The sequence below is a fragment of the Diospyros lotus genome, chromosome 13 (genome assembly GCF_014633365.1).
Source record: "Diospyros lotus cultivar Yz01 chromosome 13, ASM1463336v1, whole genome shotgun sequence".
In the NCBI taxonomy this organism is placed as follows: Eukaryota; Viridiplantae; Streptophyta; class Magnoliopsida; order Ericales; family Ebenaceae; genus Diospyros; species Diospyros lotus.
In genome coordinates, this window is record NC_068350.1 from 8,685,250 (window position 1) to 8,690,554 (window position 5,305).

General features: G+C 32.4%; 1 long non-coding RNA gene across 1 annotated transcript; it reads right to left on the reverse strand.

Moving 5' to 3' along the window:
- Positions 1 to 1,124: 1,124 nt before the first annotated feature.
- Positions 1,125 to 4,705, reverse strand: LOC127787910 (uncharacterized). The gene is made up of 3 exons (XR_008020281.1): positions 4,484 to 4,705; positions 3,252 to 3,346; positions 1,125 to 3,162 (listed from the first exon to the last, which is right to left on the reverse strand). It is a non-coding gene; the product is annotated as an uncharacterized LOC127787910 (long non-coding RNA).
- Between the last annotated feature and the right edge of the window lie 600 nt (positions 4,706 to 5,305).

A 5,305-nucleotide genomic window follows, 5' to 3' on the forward strand; every position in this document is an offset into this window, starting at 1 on the left:
TTACAATTTTACACATAGGTTTCGAAACATACAACACTTTACAGCAGGATAAGCACTTCGAGACAGTAGATAGTGGGAGACAGATTCTAAAGAATCTTATGGGCATTAAGAATAAACAATGGTCTCTACTTTCACATTCAAATTTGAATCTCCTTATCATGGAGAATGCATTAAACAATTGATAGAGAATAAAACACAATTGCAAAACAAATGTATCTCGGTTTTCAAATGATCTGCTAACAGAATGTCAGAGGTTTCAAAACATGACATGATGGGTTTCGAAACATACCTCTCTGGAAATGAGGTTTCGAAACATAGACATATAGGTTTCGAAACATGGTTCAAAACCTGAATTGAAAACACATACATAGCACAGATGTTTCGAAATAGCATATACTGAAAACATTGAAAACCTTTTCAAAGGGGTTTCGAAACATGCATAGGAACATGACAGATATTCAGAATGATTTGCTTGAAAGCACAATCCACATTTTCTTTTATTTATATTTTACCTCTATTTACTTTAATACATAAATGTAAATAACGAAGTACCCCCTATTTGGATTTAATAAAAATACTTAGAAAATCAAAATCCAAATCAATAAGAAAGTAGATTTTGGATTTTAGTATAAACTCAAGTTTTAGTAATAATATCACCTCCAAAAATATGCTAACAGACTTCCCAAAGTCATTTGTTTTTAGATTAGTTTCTGTTCTTAGTATTCCCTTTGGGAAGTCTGTTAGCATATTTTTCATCCTGTAATTTGTAGTAGTTAGTTTGTTTCAAAGCTGCCCGGAAAATGGTTAAATCCGGTCAAGATAGGGGCAGTTAGTTGTAACTGCCTTGCCCGCCTCTATGCTTTATAAATAGGGGCTGGGAGGGCTCGGTTGTGGGTGTGGAATCTCAGGGTTATCTTGTAAGGATTGTGCGGGTGAACTAGGTCAAGAGATTCTGCATTTCTCTTGGGATTTCTTCTCTTGGTAGTCTAGGGTTTTAGACTAAGGGAAAAGAGAGGGTTTTCTAGTTCATATAATTGCTGTAAAATTGTCAAGATAGTGGAGATTTCATGGGCCTAAGGCAGTCTGGATGTAGGTCTCTTTTATGAGACTGAACCAGGATAAAATCTTATGTCCCTTGTTGTGTTTTCTTGCTATGTTCTATTCCTATTTTTGTTCTTTCTATCGAGTGATTGTGTGTATATTGTTTGGGGATATAATCAGTGAGTCTTGAGGGGTAGTTTGCTGTAAGTGTGTGGTGGTCTCAAGAACTACAGAAAGATTGTAAGAAAAAAGATTTGAGACTTAGAGAGAGATTTAACAAAGAGAAAGAAAGAAAATAAGAAAAAAAAATATAGAGAAAAATATCAAAAATTCCTAGAAAAATTTTATAGGCTAGGTTTAGTAGTTCGTGTGAAAATTTGTGGCAAAAGTGTCATTAGATATGCAAACCGAGACTTCATCGCAGTATAGAAGAATACCGAATCGCACTACAAGAAAATTGGCCTTCTGTGATGACCTTAGGTGGTCACAAAAAGATAGAATTTCATCACTCAATATTTTCAGTGATGATCAAGTATTCGTCACGGACTCATCACCATAGGTCCCCCGCCGATTATCTTTGGTGACGAAATAATTATTTCATCACAATAAATGCATTATTGGTGACGAAAAAACTCATCGCCCAACTCATCACCTAAGATCATTGTCTCTTCATATCTAGTCACCAATAATTCATCACTATTGGCATAAAAATTTCCATCACTATAACATATTTGTGACTACCATTAATGCTCACAAATTTTTTTTATCTCATCACCAAAACTACCTCACGACGTTATCTCCTCACCAAAAGACAAAATTGTTCATTATGAGAAAGTTTTTGTGACAAAACACATAATCACCAAAAGGTATTTGTGATAAAGTGAAGTCCTCATAGAAAATATCCTGTGATGGTTAGTAAAATACTTGTGATAAAAAGTTTTTGTGATAAAAGCATCTCATTGCAAAAACTCTTTTACTGCAATACAATATCATCACCAAAAACTTTTGGCGAAGAGAGTCTATCAAGAAAATAGCATCACTAAAAATTATAGATAACTCACCCAGCCTGTCACTAAAAATTTTATGTCATGATATTCTCGTCATATAGTTCCACAAACATCATTGTTAATAAATTCTCAACCTATTTAAATATCATCAAGTAATTGCCCCATGGTTCGATCAGCCTATTTTTTTAAAAATATAAGTTATTATAAAGTAAAACTATACAATTTATGTCAGAATTTAATAGAGGGAATGCACGAGTAAATGGTGCTTTACAAGATATGTTGTTTAAGTTAGTATGTGACGTAGCCTTATTTCTCATTTTTCCCTTAAGCTTATTCGATTTAAAATATCCTCAAAAAAATAAAAAATAATAGTATAAAAACCATATCTTGTAATAAACAAACACATGAATTCAGTTTACCATGTGAGAGAGAGAGAGCATAGCAGAGCAAAGAGAAAAATTTCTTTTTCTTTATGTTTTTTGTGAATCAATTTGCCCCAATTTGGTGTTTTGACAAAATAAAATAACTTTGACAATTGCTCAAGAAGGGGAGGTAAGACCCAACATCGGTATAAAATTAAAAGTACCAAGATAGCAATATGATAGAGGTACAGAAATGAATACGCCAATGAACATGAAATTTGATTATTTGAAAAAAGTTAAAATAAATAGAGATATGGAAACAATGAAAAAAATAATACTATTCATTTTATTTATAGTGTTCATAAATATAATAACCAAAAAGTAATAAAAATATTGAAATAACCCCACCAATCTAATATGAACATGGCACTTTATATATAATAATGATAATGTACAAACTACTAAAAAGAATGTTAGTCCAACATAAATGCAGCACTAAATCCATAAACATAAAAAGGATAATTATATTAGAGTCAAACTAGGATCAGTATGTTTTTATACTTTACCCAAAATGTGTTATATTTGTAATGTATCCCCAAAACAAAGTAAAAAAAAAAAAAAAATACTTACTGGAAAAAAAAAGTAATAAAAACTATAGTGAAAGCACATTCACATCCATGGCATGTCCAATTCATGTTCATGCATGTTTGTAGCTGTGTCAAGTGCCCACACATCAGCCAAGGGTCGCTTGCCTGAAACCATGCATTAAATTATTGCTAGAGGATCAAAATTGAGAAAAATACTCAAGCAAACAATAGGAAGCATCTATGCAGGGGCTCACCATCATTTCCACAAATTGCCATCAGGTACCTTTGCCCTACAAGAGCCATAACGTGGCCATAACATGGCCCTAATCCAGGACCTTGCACAAGAACCCTACAATGATGTTGAGATTGGCTGAATTAGTTTATTACAAAAATTACGTACTTGAACACACACAAAAGTAATTAATGCATGGTTAGATCAAGAACGTGAAGGTCCTCAGCAGACAAACTGGCTGGATCAATTCCACCCTGTTCAATTGAAGGATCCCAAAAGTAATTACCATGTACTAACTAAATCAAAGAAAAAAGAAAGAGCATCCAAAGGACTAAAAAGGATAAACTTCAAAATATTGATCAGTCTTGCAACCTGGATAACCACCATAATATTGATTAGTATTTTTTTTTTAATAAAGGAACGTCAAACAGATAAAAGAACAAATTGAGGTACTTCTCAGGAGTAGAAAATAACATATTTTAGAACATAATTGCCAATACCAAAGCCTTTGGATAAAATATCAAAGTATTAAAATGCATGCAAATGAAGCAGATCAACAACAAACACAAACATTAAGGGCAGCAGAACTGATACTCCACTATTAGCTTTTGCTCAGCAATATTTTAAAGAAATATGGAACGCGCTTTTACTGTAAAATAAGAAATGGTATCATGCAATATTGACTGTAAAAGTGGACTACAAAAGCATCACAGGATGTGGGAAACATACTTGAGAAGTTAAAGAAGGGAGCAAAGGGAGTAGTTGATGTAAATATCTAAATAAATGATAAATCAAAAGGCAGAACTGGAGCATATATATTTCATCAAATCTACATGCAGAAAGAAAAAAATATATATCACAATCAGCCTAAATCCAAATAAGGTATTAGGCAAATGTAAAAATCCAAAGAAACAATATTATGACTAGTTTTACTATCTAACTCCCGATTAGACAATTGAGGTAGAAGAATAACACGGAAACGAATTACACCCATAGCTTCGATTTTTATTCTTTTCTGTTAACAACACTTTTCCCAAGCAACCAAACAGAGCTCGAAAACAAAGTTCAAGGAGAAATTGGCACCGAGACAAGTCGGATTGATCCATTGATATCATAATCTCTCTTCTGTGCATATAACTATATGTATATACAAAAACATGTGGTAGTGAACATGATGATGATGGCAATAATATTGAAGGCAGCATGGTGAAGAAGGTGATGAAGATAAAGTGAGATGAGGAAGAGAAAATAAACCTGGATAAAGTGGGCGAGGAGGCAGAGGCGGCGGGCGTAGAGGCAGCGAGGAGGTCGCGATAAAGCTGGAGGTGGCAATGGCATTGAGGTAGCGAGGAGGTGGCGACAGCGTTGAGGCAGCAAAAGCGATGGATGGGAGATGGCCGGGAGTATCACAGAGGGAGATTTAGCAATGGAGATTTGGGAATTAGGGATTTGGGATTTGCAGGGGAAAGAGGCGGGGCATCTCTTACCAATAGTTTTGGTTTTTTTTTTATTTTTTATGATATTTACTTGTTAATTAATAAAAAAATAAAATAATTTAAGATTATGATAATTGATAAATAATTTAAATTATTGCATCAAATTAATATTACTAATCCTCAATTATAATAGTTTAATAATTATATTTATACATTTACAAAAAAATATAACTATATTAAGAATTGTTTATATAAGTATTAGTTAAATCTTAAAAATTCTTTTTTATTATTTCATGGTTAGAATTAAAAATTTTAATCAATAACGACGGGAAAGTGGTTTATTAATGACGATTTATTTAGCCTATCGTTAAAATTTATCTCCTGACGATGGGATTTATATTTAGTCATTAATAATAGTATATTAACCATCAAATTTAATCTTGTCGTTAATTTTTATTTGTTAATAACTCTTTTTTTTGTAGTGTAGATACGTGGATACCCACATATATAATATTTGTAATTATATGTGGGTAGGTTTATAAACAATTATACACATATGTGTAACATTTATTAATATGTGTGGGAAATATAATCCAAAAAAATGCCACACCAGCTAAAATTTTATCTAAAAAAATTCCAC